The following is a 15,000-nucleotide window of genomic DNA, read 5'->3' on the forward strand; positions in this document are numbered from 1 at the left end:
TTACAGTGTCATATGTTATGATGGCTAGGGAATAGCATACATCTGCACACATATTGTACACATGCAGGCTTAGATAACACATATCAACTATTTTTTTTTCAACCCTAAATGCCACTGAATGATACCCATGCACATTTCTTCTATAGATTTGTTTGGTGTTATGCCAGCAAAAAAAATATGTTGCATTTGAAATTCTAGCAAATGGGCTTTAAAACTTTAAAGAAGCTTTTTTAGGATTTAGATTCATCCCTTTCTGTAATTTTTTTTATTTTATTTTTGTATGGAATTTGCATTTTATACATGTCACTTAACTAGACTTGATTAAGCACAGTCATATGTGTTCTATGTATACGCACGCATATAGCAAATGTCAATTTTTTGATTTCGCTATATCATATGCTGATTGCCCTATCTAAAAATCAATTCTTACTCTTTCTAGCAAATGCTGTTAAAATGATGGCCCAAATTAGCATATCTTAAGAGTCCTTTATATTAGAATAAGGAGGTGCTAAAAAAATGTGAACACTGCTGAACACAGAAACAATTGTAGAAGGATCTCTTGTGTACAAGGCGATGTAATCCACCCAGAGGCCACAGGGGGGAGCTGTGGTTCTGTTCTGCGCTACCAGAAGCCAGTAGGGACAAAGTACAAGAAGGCATTGAATCAAAACCTATGGTAAGGGAGGAAAGGTAGAAATTTTATAAGTTCCTGATTTTTACGACTACGCTGCAACAGTGGAATGTCCACTCAATCTGTTGCGGAGTTGGAATAGCAAGCGTGCACTGGGCATATTAAATACAGGATGAAATGGTGCACTGAATATTTATTAGCAAAAATATAGGTTCTCAAAAACAGAAATAAAACAGGGTAATGGATGAAGAGAAGAATAGATTTAACACTGAAATAAATATCAAAGGTGGGAAGAAAAAGGGAAAAAATATAATGTTCAAACAAAGCTGCGAATTGGGCCCAGATTTAACGCATCCCCGGAGAGGAGTGGGTTGGACAGACTGCTGGAATTGAGATACTACTTTTAGTATACAGCCCCTGTAATGCTGTCAGGTTTATGTCTTTTGACAAATGTGAAATAAAATTCGTCAAAGTTAGGGCTTGGTAAGTTTGCTATTGAAAATTCAATTGGTAATAACCGGTAGCACCATTGCACCGGAGGGCTAAAAGAACGGGATGTGGAAATGGCAACAAGAATTGGAAAATGTGTGGAGCCCTTTAAAAAATGCAAAAGTACCCTGAAATTTGGTTTTATTATCACGTATAATTGACTATTGAGATTTCTATTCCATCCTGAAGTAAAATGATGCCAGTTACAAGCACTAGGTTGAAAAAATGGTGATCCACATTATAAATATCTAGATGTGGGTGAATGAATTACAACAAGTTTTATACATTTTTTTTTGTGACAGATAATGTTTATTATATAAGGTAAACTCCAGACAAATGAATAAATTAGGATACTAGTCTGTGAGCCAGTCCTGTGTTCTAGGAACCATTATCAGATATTACACTCAGGTCCTGGACCTCCTAGCAATAAAATAATACAGACTGGTCACTGACCCACCCCACTGTATGAATGGGGAGTTCTACTCTTTCCTCCTATTAGAAGGTTATATCTAGAAGTTCACATTCTGAAGGAAGTTGAATGTCGAAACATGTCTGAATTAAATTGTATTTCTATAATTGAAAATAAAGAAACTTTGGGTACCATGTTAATTCCCACAGTACTAGAAAAAGTGTTTATTTGGTACATTTGGTGTGTAGTATAGAAAGTAGAGGGGTGAAAAAAATTCCCTAAAATTCAACATTATTCATGACTGCAGCCAGCACCGCAACCCCATCCACAGACTGCAGCCAGCACCGCAACCCCATCCACAGACTGCAGCCAGCACCGCAACCCCATCCACAGACTGCAGCCAGCACTGCAACCCCATCCACATACTGCAACCAGCACTGCAACCCCATCCACAGACAGCACTGCAACCCCATCCACAGACTGCAGCCAGCACTGCAACCTTATCCATAGACTGCAGCCAGCACTGCAACCTCATCCACAGACTGCAGCCAGCACTGCAACCCCATCCACAGACTACAGTCAGCACTGCAACCCCATCCACAGACTGCTGCTAGCACTGCAACCCCATCCACAGACTGCTGCTAGCACTGCAACCCCATCCACAGACTGCTGCTAGCACTGCAACCCCATCCACAGACTGCAGCCAGTACTGGTGCTTCAGTCATCTAGACTAATTTGTGGTGACTCGACTAAGAATTCTATACAGGTTGGGCTGATACTTTTTGCTCTCTGGATAAAGGGGACCATAAACTTTACAACCCGATCTGACAATTTCTATGCAATCTCATTACCTATTATCAAAGTCAGCTAATTTGAACGCCTACCTTGGTCCTTGCACTACATTGATTCTGGTACTTCTAAAGGAGTTTTCAACAGTTAAACAACTTACAATTGTATGGTCAGATTTTAAATAAAGTTTGGGATAGTCACAGCTGTATGGAAATCAAGGCCAATATAACTGCATGACAACAGAAAATATGGCTGGGCTTTGGTGGGTCGTCAGCTCCTAGATGTTTTGGATTTAAAGCTTGTTTTTGGAGTGCGCTTTGTATTTTTGCAAGCTCGCCATTCCAAACTTCTATGTCTCTGTTTAACATGGAGAGTATGAGATTTTTTCCAAGTGCAATTTGCTCCTTTAATAAATAATTACAACTGCCTACAGAATCCTAATTACAGGACAGGCTACCTTGAGACTGTAACGTTTTTGGTCAGTTTAAACAGACTTATAGGAACTGATTTATTAAAGCTCTCCAAGGCTGGAGAGGAAACCCTGTCATCAGTGAAGCTGGGTGATCCAGCACACCTGGAATGAATCTGGTCCAGGATTGAAAACCAATAGCAAATTACTTTTAAAAGAACCAATCTAGATTTGCAGCATCACTCAGCTTCACTGATGAAAGTGTATCTTCTCCAGCCTTTGAGAGCTTTAATAAATCAGGCCCATTGACTTGCACTGAGAGAGAGAGGTGAACAATCCTTGAGCTGCATTACTACACTCAAAGTGTGTAAAAAATGCAAAAATATGGTTTTTATATAAAGCTTTCCATGCATGGTACAGTCAGGGTTGCAGAAGCTCCGATCAATACCCTTTAGATCTAAGAAACCTATCTATCTATCTATCTATAGATACATAAATATATGGTAATATATGGTAATCAGGAAGCACTATCACTATATAATAGTTGGTAGATCTAAGGAAATCATCTAACAAATTGCAATAGGTATTTATTGCAAAATAAATTGTTACAAAAAAATTACTTTTATGAAATACCTGCATGCCAGTACAGATACTCTTCATAAATGGAGACACGAGACAAAATAATTTCAGTACATTAAGAATAAACTTCACTAAGTTTTAGAAACATGTCATTTTTCTTTAAACTGATGGTTGAAAACTGTGAATTGATAGCAGATGGAACAGATTCCAGAGACATTTATAGGTATTGCATGGTTTAAAGTCTAACACTGGGCAGTGATTTGTTGATGAAGAACATAATGCTAACTTCTGGAGGGAGTAAATCAAGGAAAAGTAATACTTTAACTTATGGTCCAATGGAGTCTGGATTGTTGTTGGTAACTCATTCATTGGGCCTGGTTTATTAAAGCTCTCCAAGGCTGGAGAGGATACACTTTCATCAGTGAACCTGGGTGACCCAGCAAACCTGGAATGGATTCCTTAAAAGTTATTTTGCAATTTGTTAGCAAATGTTTTCAATCCTGGACCAGATCTGTTGCAGGTTTGCTGGATCACCCAGCTTCTCTGATGAAAGTGTATCCTTTCCATGTACAATGCTGGACCAGATGTGACCACTAGTTCTGCTTTGTATGTAATGACATTGGCAACAGGCATGGTGAAGAACAACAAAAGAGCACAAATGGATGAATATTTTGAGGTGAATTCAATACTATGATTACTTTGTCTCTCAATAGGTATTATTCACATAAGGGTTATTTCACCCAAAAGTTCCATGTGTTGATTTTTTATTTGTGGAATCTATATGCCCTTTATAGGCTGCGTAGGTGACGTCTCCCTGCTATATCTCCTAGTTCCGCTTCTATTCACCTTGGAGTCACACTTCTAAAATAACAAGGCGGAATCTACTTCTCATCTACATTGCCCCGAATATACACAGCAGATGTTCAGATCTGGGGACACAAAGATTTGTCCAATGGAGTCCCTGCAAGTCATAAAGCATCTGCAGGGTGATGTAACTCTCCAGCATCTGCTCGTAAACAAATACCAAATTTTGGGTTAAAGGGTTGTTGAACTTGTCAGTGGGAAGATGCTCAGCCAAATGGAACAAAAGCAATAAACAAGTTAATTGTCAGTATGATTGTGAATGCCGGAACATATCTGTTAAAGTATGCAAATCAAATCACTAACTCTTATATAAACCTTAACATGTTTATGTTTGTAAATCTGCATCTTGCATTAAAAAGTAGCTGGTGATCCTGCCATACAGATCCTGAATATTTGTTATAAAAGTGACAATAATTTGTCCCTATGTATACCTAATAAATACTGCCTTGTCAGGTATGGGGACTACAAGTGTCAGTTTCAACACACATTACACAGCCATGAAACACGTTTGTGCAAAATGACATGCTGCCATCACTGGAGTGCATGCAGGCGGCAGAAAAAGGTTAAAATCAACAAAAAAGGTAAAAACATACATAAGAAAATGGCGATTATATATTATACACCGGGCTTTACATGTCATTCAGTAAGGGCTTTTATATATTTTGAGTGTTCAGAAAAAGTAGAAAGTAGAATATGCATACTTACCCTGGACGATCATTACAAGGACAGTCAGTTCTCAAGTCTTTAATCTGACAAAATATCTGCTCATATATAATCAGCTCATGAATATAAATCCATCAGTGCTATAAAATTGTAGAATGCTTTTTATATTATATTATGCTTTTATATGGTGGGGAATGTATGCCCAACCTGAGAAACAGAGACTGGAACATTGGCAAGAATCATGTTTATTATTAATAATAATAATAATAATAATAATAATAATAATAAAATAATAATAATAATCATGAGGTCTTGTTAATCAGGGTTTACAATCCAGCCAGAAAACACAAGTCGGTCTGATTTATAGTGCCTAATTTAAAATTGCAAACTTTTCTCACCATAACATAATAAATAAGGAATATTGATTTAAAACGCTTGCTTTTCCTATACTTTACAGACCAATCTGACTTTATTAAAGCAGAATACAACACAACCCAGGTGTTCTTAGAAAGCCAAATAAAAGACATCCGATTTTTATTATTATTTCTGTGTTATAAACGAACGCATCCGTGAACGTAAATGGTAATTAAGTAGCAATTTGTTCCAATAATAATATCTTTCATTTCCATTTTTTATTTCGTCTTTGTACCGTGCAAACCAAAATGAAACAAACAGATTTGATTTTAATAAACATGTCTCTGTAATCAGCGGATCTCAAAGAGATTTTTTTTTCACAGAAGCGAAATAAATAAAAACACTCATCCCCATGACGAGCACGTGCTGTGGCGAAAGGGACCACATGCGATTTGAAAACGGCGACGCTCCCCTGGCAGGATTTTTAGATGTTTTGCCTGTGAATGGTTAGGATTTTTATTTTTACATTTTTTACATCTGTACTACACCGCCTTTTATTTTTTGGGATTTTTTTACATATATATTTCTATTTCTCTTTTGGATATCACGCCATCGCTGGGCAGTCAGAGAGAGCTGGGGAGTGCTGGCATGTTTCATTGCATTCTCAAGATGGCATATTTACGGCAATTGCCAGCAGGGTCGTGCTTCTGTCCTACTAAATGTAGTGGAGTATGAAAAAGGCAATTACATCTCACTGGGTGACCTTTTAACAGCCATGACTAGCTCCTATCTATAGATAATTATTATAGGTGGTGATTTCCAAGTATTACAGTCTCCTACAGCCGGCTTTAATTCACATCACATTTAGGCGCGTTTGTCAGCGGCGTTCAAAAATTTTAACCCCTCGAAATTTAAAAGAAAAAAAAAATTGGCATAAAAGATGTCAAAGCTCTCAAGTCATCTCAGTACAAAAAAAAAAACACACATAGCAAATAAGATGTCGTCCTGTTTGTATTCATTATCAGTTCTTACATGCCTCGACTCTTGCATTAAACATTAGACAGCCTCTGATGCTTGCTTAACAGTTTAATTCCCTCCTCAGTATTCAGGCTGTCATAATAAAATCAGCGATGCAGACAAAAGTCAAATAAGAGCAAGAGGAGGTATTGAGCATGTAGCACTACCCATTGTCATCGTTTACTGTTCGCTCCGCACTACTTACAGGAGCTGAATACAGCATATGCTACTGAGCTGCACGCAAATTCAATCTCGCCTCGCGCGGCTGTGGCCAACCTATCTCTCCAGCGCAGGGTGACGGTGGCACACGTGCAGAGCACCGATAGGAGCCCCTTCAAAAGAAACCGGCTTCTGAGCCACTGAAGCTGGCACAATAACAGCCACTTCTGTCAACAAAGAGAGGAGTCGAAAAGAAGCTAAAGATCCCACTGTAGAAAGATTAACAATATGAAATCCGTTTAGGCCCCCCTTCATTTTTCTTTTCGCTCCCCCCTCTTACTTATTTACAGGCTGTTGATCTTGAAGTCTGAATCAGAACAAGAGATTAGCTCTGTTAAGTGTTGCCCGTTTTCTGAATTATATCTTTTTTTTTTAAAGACTTGGAAAAATAATAATAGAGAAAAAAGCATTTGTATTAGCCACTGTGTTAAAAGCACACACACACTCCATTGGCACGACAAAGGCTGGTGAAGACTCCTTGTCATACGCACTGATCCATTGCAAATACAGTTTAATATATAATTTATATCTACCAGCTGCTGAGAGGAGACTTGGAGTTATCCAGTTTATTTCAGCACATTATATGGAAAAAAAAAAGACTTGCAATTTAAAATGTTACTAAGGCTAGTAAAAGTGCTCGACAAACAGCTCAATAAACGGTTCAATACTGTACTTGTGATACTATACAAACAAATGCTTGCAGCCATTAAATGTAAAAATTACTTGGAACCTTCTTTGTGCGGTAAATATTTAATCATTGCTAGGTGCAATCTGCACGCTCATATTTTATCTGCTAAGGAGGATGGCGTGGCGAACCGTAATCGTTGGGAGGAAAGCAATATTTTGCCATGCTGCTTCTGCTTCTGAACGGTAACGTGTGTCCAGTTTCCTGATGCAAAGACTAATACTGGGAATATTGTACATCTCAATAGCTGGAGAAGAGTCTGCACCTCTTGGGGTTAGGTCTAATTATCAGCCTCTGCCATAGGAAGAAGGGAGAGAAAATCATTTAGAAATTAGTAAAGGAGCTTTTTTAAAAAAAAAAAATGAGAACATATTGGAATTGGTTTTAATAAGGCTGCACAAAGAGCAATGGTGATGTGCTAATTGTAGGAACTCATAGCAACAAGATTTAACTTTTTATACCCAAGGGGTAATGTAAATTTTTGGTGATTGTGCTTAGTGACCTGTTCATACATATGCATGGTTTATGTGCATTTTAATGCATCTACATAGGTTAACCATTGTTAGTAGTCCATAAAGCTACGTACACATGTCCAATGGCTCAGGGCCGATATCGGACGAGAATCTGGCATGTGTACAGCGCCCGTTGTCCATCGTCCCAATGACCCTCCTGGTGGATCCACGGACAATGGATGACGAATGATCTTAATGCAAGGGAAGGGGAAGAGAGCGCAGTCGCTCTCCCCTCTCCATAGAGCACAACGGTGCTGAATGTACAGTACTCGTTCATACATCGTGCAGTCATTAGCCATTGGAAATGATCGTGAAAGATCCTTTCCAATGACAATAATTGCACGTGTGTATGCAGCTTTAGTGTTGTCCATTTTTCATGCATTGGCCCAGATTTATTAAAGATCAAGGCTGGAGAGAATACACATTCATCAGTGAAGCTGGGTGATCCAGCAAACCTGGAAAAGAATTTCTAAAAGTCATTTGCTATGTGTTAGCAAATGTTTTTAATTCTGGACCAGATCCATTCCAGGTTTGCTGGATTACCCAGCTTCACTGATGAAAGCCTATTCTCTCCAGCCTTGGAGAGCTTTTATAAATCAAAGCAATTGTGTTGATAAGGTCTATTGACCTATTAACCTCAAAATATCCCCCCCCCCCCTTTTTCCTAGGCTGGATTGTACACTCTTCCATATGCATTGCATACCATTCACACTAAACTGCTGAGGGTGAATCAGCCACATAGGGATGAAAGGAGATTTAAATTGTAATGTATTTCCATGCATTTTGCTGTATAAAAATGGCAAAACGATAGGTCTCCAGTTTCATGCAACAGAAATTCATTGGGCTGTCCTGCCCAGAACCACAAAACCTTTCCAAAAATTTAGGCTGCCATGTGTTCTTACACATCACTCGTTTTATACATTCTTATGGTAAGGTCTGAACTATCTGCATCAGCAGAAGAGCGCCCCCCAGTTGTCTAGTGATCTAAAAGGTAACACATGGGGCATGATTTATTACAGCTCTCCAAGAGTGGGGAGGATATCATAGGGGAACCTAGGTGATCCAACAAATGCGATGTTTGACCAAGACAAGCGGAAATGTTTGTCACTTGTGACTATTATCACGTGTACAGAGTTTAGGTCTACCATAACTCCAAATGGTTGAAAGTTGCTAAACACACAGACACTAGGACATGGCTAGTCCTATTGCCTGTGAATTGGACTGGACTTCAGTAATCAGATGTTTATTGCTTCTATAAAGAGCATTGTTGGGTGATGGCAGATTGTGCCTTGATGCCCTAGTCATCGGTTTCTTTATAGGATCTCTCCTTGTTGTTGGGTCCTAGCTCTCTCCATTGAGTACCAATTGGAATACAGCTTATACTTGTTGATGTTTTCTTACATTGTATTACAACCTCATTACAGAACTATTTACATCATTTTTTTTAGCTTGTCACCACTGTAACATTCCAGTGCCGCTTTAAAGATTTTACAATAAGCTGAAATGCATGTTCAGACAGCTCATGATAAATCTTGGAGTGTAAAGGAGTTGTTAGTACACCAAACAATGCAATGACACAAGTTATTCTTAATAAGCGATATTTTGTTTAGTTTGTATTTCAGAAAAATATGCATGCAATGTATTTTCAGAATAGAAAATAAGCCGTTTCCATGCAAAATTCATTACGTCATTCTATATCCAGCCATTATTCCAGATTTAATAGAGATTTGGTGATATACGTCCCCATGTGAGTGGGGGGAGGCATTTCTAAGGTCCAAACACAAAAGTATGTTTGGTATTAAAGAAAATTCCCTGAAGATCAGTCTGATAGAATATTAGTGATAAGCTTTATAATTTGAATCAAACTTGGCTTAGTCAATAAATTTGCATCCCAATTTACATTGTATTCTATGTCTGCCACCTAGTAAATTGCCAACCTCTGAACATAGCATTGTTACCAAATTCTGGGAAACTTTTTTCCATGAACTGGGTTTTTCCATGAATCAAATTCAAAGTTTTGGTGTGAAAATCTGTTTTTAAGCATGGCAGAGAGACAGTCAAACTGCATTGGAGTTTAGCTTATTAGCATCCTCATGCCTTGATCTATAATAGTTTCTTACCCCCTAGTTACTTGGAATTATCATGCTATGTTTATATTTTTATTTACAAATTGACCGTTTCATTGATGCTGCTTCGAGGCATTGTACATCACAAAGCCTTTTTATAACATGTTTTAGAATACTTGGGGTGAAGTGGGGTAAAGGGGGTATTACTTAGTTATTACTAGTTCTGCAATGACCAGAAATTTTGATGACAACCAATGCTCCTAATAGCATTGCCGCACCATGCAAAGAAGCTTTCACCTAGGTCAACAGGTAATTGGACCCTTTTTATTCCCTGATTTCTGAGTATTGTGTAGTCCTCCCTTTTAAGTTGCCTATAGACATAAAACATTTGTCTGATGATAATATGTCTATGGGCATTATGACCTATGCAGTCCCTGGCCAATATCCAAAGAAGAATGGATGGGCTAGGTTTTGATGTTTTCAGTTATTACTGTACTCCCAATAACACACCACTGCCAGGTGTATCTGCACAATGTATATTCTTGTAGAGCATTCATACTTAGGCACTAATCATTTTCCTGACCCGACCATCCAACCACAAACTCATGTATAAAATGTAACCCTACTCTGGTATATATACAGTACAGAGCTGTGTAACAATCAAACAGCAAACAGATCTTTTTGCATTGCACAGACATAGGCTCCAGCGCTAATCTTTAGACATTTTAATGGTTCTATCTGCTAACAAGTACATTACAGATTGCATTTGTCACAGGCTGTTACATTACCTCTGCACACTGCAGCTGTGAAAATACGCTTTAAGCAATAGCTGTTACGCTACAAATGACATTTTCATATGGACACTATCTGTAAATTCAATTACGAATTGTAAACTGAGAAATATACCTTGCCAGAAATGCCAGAAAGCAATATTAGAATTCAGTCCAATATTAGACATTAATCGTTACTTTTTTTAATCTAGTAGCCTAAAAGCAGTACAATACCATTTTTTGTAGGACTAAATATCACTTTTATTTCATGACGTTCACTGCCAGCAGTTGTAGGACTTCCAGGCTTCATAATGGTTTTATAATTTTATTGTATGTTAAGCCAAAATATGTCTTTTTTCGGTTTTAGGTTTTGAAACCACTTTCAGGTTATTTTTTGCTGTTCCAGCTGGTGAGAGATTTCTTTTTATGTCCTGAAAAGGAAAAGCAACAGGAAATAAGGGGAAATCATTCCAATTAGAACTGGATACCCAAATTACTGCCCCTCCTTATTTCTTGCTCTTTGGTGACATTTCACTGAAGGATGTTTTTTTTTTCTGTTATGGTTTCAACAGGACAAAGTGGAATGGATCTCCCGAGTGGGGACAGCAATGACATTTCACAGCTTTAAACTTTTCGTACTTTTTCAAATCTAAAATTGTAAAAACAACACAAAACAGGACCAACCTTTCTCAAACTTTTTAACTCTGAGAAACACCTAAAAAATTGTAAAGCTTTTGCCGAACCCTTTCTGAAAACCAATTTATTGGGGATCAGTGGTATAAAAGCCTCCTAAGTAAGAGGGCAGTGGAAAGAAAAGTAGAGTCATGCAGCTTGCTGTACCAGAATTGGTGGTAGCCCCAGAATTATGCAGGCATCATCATATCAATCAGCCACAGTTTGAAGGAAGCCCTTGCAGCATCTGAAGGAACCCTGGGGTTACCTGGAACCTGGTTGAGAATAACTGGTGTAAACTATTGAGGTGAACTCCTATAACTTTTGAGGGCCTAGTTATAATGGGGAGCAGATATTGTTATCTGCTCTCCATTGCACACATCATAACCTAAAGGAGGGGCCATTCACATGGTGCATTCACATGAACCATCATGGAATGTTCTCAATGGAACAAAGGAAGCTCTGCGATTGGAATAAAAATGAAACTTCATTGCTCTATTCCACTATAGAACATAAATGGGCTGTGCAACAAAAAAAGATACAAATGTAAAACATATACATATATAACTAAAATTCTTTACATCAGTATCACTTACTGTAGGGATCACTGCCTAAGCGTCAAGTAGTTTCATGTATTTCATTCAAGCTTAATTTCATTTGCATTTTTTGTCAGTTTCGGAGGATTGTTTGAGACTGCGTGCTCAAGTTTTTCTTTTAATTCGCAACTGCTCGTTAGATAATCATGTTCAATGCTTCATTTAATTTAGACAATTTTGTCTCACTCCTGCTATTAAATCAGTGAAATGACAGGTTTGTGACAGTGTAAAACACCACAAGAGATGCTTCAGAATATTTAAAAATCATTAGATAAACAAACTAACCGGAACAGTCGAGTCAATTACAGAAGTCTAACCAATGGTTTTCCCCATATTAAAGTTATACAATTCCAGAAACCCACTGCACAATGCAAACCCAATAACTTTTTTGTTCAAGCAGCAAACAGATTTTACTATAAAATGCATTTATAGAAGAAGTGACATCATCAGGAATTCTATAGATTTTCTTCTCTTCAAATTTTGCAAAAAGGTCCATGGAAAAAGTTGCCAATATTTTCTCCGTTGACTGAAAGAGGTTCCAACACACCAAGGTGTCACCCTGAAACAATGGGTGACAGAATAGCTTATAAAAGTCTGAACAGCCTGCTACACATAAAGTGTGTTTTATAGAGCAGGTGTGCCTACGTTTATCGATATTTTAAAGCAATGAGATCATGGCCGTCATAAAATAAAAAAGGGGAAAAAATCCATTAATTAAAAATGTGATAAGCTAAATAAAACCAAATGGGGTCTTTAATAAATCTACATGGCGTTTCTGCATTGCCGTATCCATTGTGGGAATGTTCCAAAAGGCAAAAAGAATGACCTAGGAATAGGATTTATTGGAAAACTATATAAAAACTAAATGCCAGATTTAAGTAGGAAAAAAAACAGTTATGCAAAGAGATCAAATTAATAAGATCGTCTGGAAAGAGCCAACAGTGTTTTGTGCTCCTATTAGGACTTGAATGGGAAAAATTATGAATAGGAAATCCTGCTTGAGGTTTTATTGCCGATTTCCTTAAGGGAAGATGGCATTGTTCGCCTCTACAATGAATAGGGAAAAGGGTGTAAAGTAAGACAAGGCGTGTGACACACATTCTTCAAAGCAAGAAGCAAGACGTGAATTGTGTGTTTTTAACTTCTTCCATAGAAAGCTCGGGCTATTTATAAGTATGGCAGCGTACAAGATATGTTTTGCGTATTCTCAAAAGGGCTCTTGGCATAATGTTGTTTTGATTAAGTGAGATATCTCAGAAAAAAAGTCTTGTTTTTTTTCCAGACCTGCCAGTGTTTTGTGGCTGGGCAGCCTTTGCAATGCCTCAATAAACAATCACTACAGAAATTCTTCTGCAAGTCTAAACTACACATAAAAAAAGCAACAAGGGAACATAATTTGTATTCCAAATGTTCTAAGCAAAAAGTAGGGACTGTTATCTTAGGTTGGTAGCTGCCACCAAGCTTCGTTTTATATTCCAAGCCAGGTTGGACAAATCCCAAGAGACAGATAGCCCATGCTGACTCATAATCAATCAGGTGCCTCTTTTCTAACCTTTTCTATAGTTGTCAATAGAAACATATGTTCCCTGGTTTCTTAAAGGGAATCTGTCACCAAAAAAGAGGACTGTTTGGTGACTGAAGTAGTGTGTATCTCTTAATTCAGTCTGCCATTTTGAATAATTATCTGCAAACAATATGAAAATTACTTGAAAGTATGTAAATGTTTGAGATGATATTTAAAGTAAAACTCGATCCAACATTTTTTTTTGCTTTAAAAGATTCAATGATGGTTCTCTAAAGTATAGAAAAAGTAAAACCAACATTTTTTTAAAAGTTTACGACAGAGTAGAGAAAGATTAAAACTCAGTTTAGTGTGTGTTGTCTTTGTTCCAATGGGGAAATATACATTCACTTCCTGTTCCAGGGACATATAAAAGGCGATGGGGTGCAGTGTAGTGTGCAAACATATTTAGCCCATGAAAGATACATATTCTGTCCACTACCAAAAACTTTTTTTATTCACTCAATAACCAGATTCTTATTGAAATTTGCCATGTTCAATGTTGGGTTAGGCTTTAAAGACTTTTGCTGTAAACTAGGCTTGACCGTGAGTATATTAGCCTCCTTCAGCGCTAAACAAAACATTTTAACCACAATTTTGCAATGTTCATGATATCTGTACACAACTGAGCCAATGTTGTTTAAGCCCTCAACATGACATTTTTTATGTTTCAGATTATCAGAAACATTTTTTAACATTTTTGGAAACTGCTTACAGGGTTCTTATGAGGAGGTACAAATCATTTGAGATATTTGGCATTAGTGCTGCTTTCTATAATCTGGAAATATAACAACAAGCCGATTGAGAGTACTTTTGTCATTTTGATTATTCTAACAAAGAAAGAAGTTCTTTATCATGTGTGTGGTATAGGTAAATGTGTCCAAAATACTATTATTGTGATGTGTTTGGTCCTGTGATGGCATTAAAAACAAGCAGACATACTATCAGCCATCATGCCGGTACACAGATCCCCTACCAGGCACCTGAACGCCTATCAAGAGATTAACCACACAGAGAGAGGAAAATATTTACTAAAGGATCCTGTGAAAGTGAAGTTAATTCACAATTCCTTCTCCAGTTTATGGGGTAAAAAATCTTGTAAGGTCAGAATCTTACTTATCTTATTTAAAACAAATCTCTTTTTTCCTAAAGAACCGATCTCTTGAGTTACAAATAAATTTTAGCCTGTTATTGTGAGCAGTTAAACAAGAAAAAGTTAAAAAGAAACAACTGATGTCAATAGGAAGTATTGTTATTATTATTATTATTATTATTATTATTAATAATAATAATTTTATTAAACTGTATTTATAAAGCACCAACATAGAAGTGCTGTACATTAAATAGGGATCCCCAAATTGCTTATTTCCTATTCCCACATGACCCCCTAGATTGGGCCTTTCATCACCATTTTGTGTCCTCCTTAGCTATTGGTATTTTCCTATTTACGATTCCATTTCTCTACCTTTACTGTTCCCCCTGTACTATTTTTTACCTTTCCCATATTCACCATTTTCTTTATCCTACTCCTATTCTCCGCTTCTAATGTTGAGTTTGCACAGTACTTTTTATCTGTTTTCAGGGACCCTTATTGGGTTTCCCATCACTCTTCCCTGTCTTCATCTTCTAGAATCCTCCTTTCCACTGTTCCTCTTGTCTACTATAACACTCTCCCATGTACTGTACCTTACTTCCACCATATCCACCATATCCAC

The sequence above is a fragment of the Pyxicephalus adspersus genome, chromosome 10 (assembly GCF_032062135.1).
Source record: "Pyxicephalus adspersus chromosome 10, UCB_Pads_2.0, whole genome shotgun sequence".
NCBI lineage: Eukaryota > Metazoa > Chordata > Amphibia > Anura > Pyxicephalidae > Pyxicephalus > Pyxicephalus adspersus.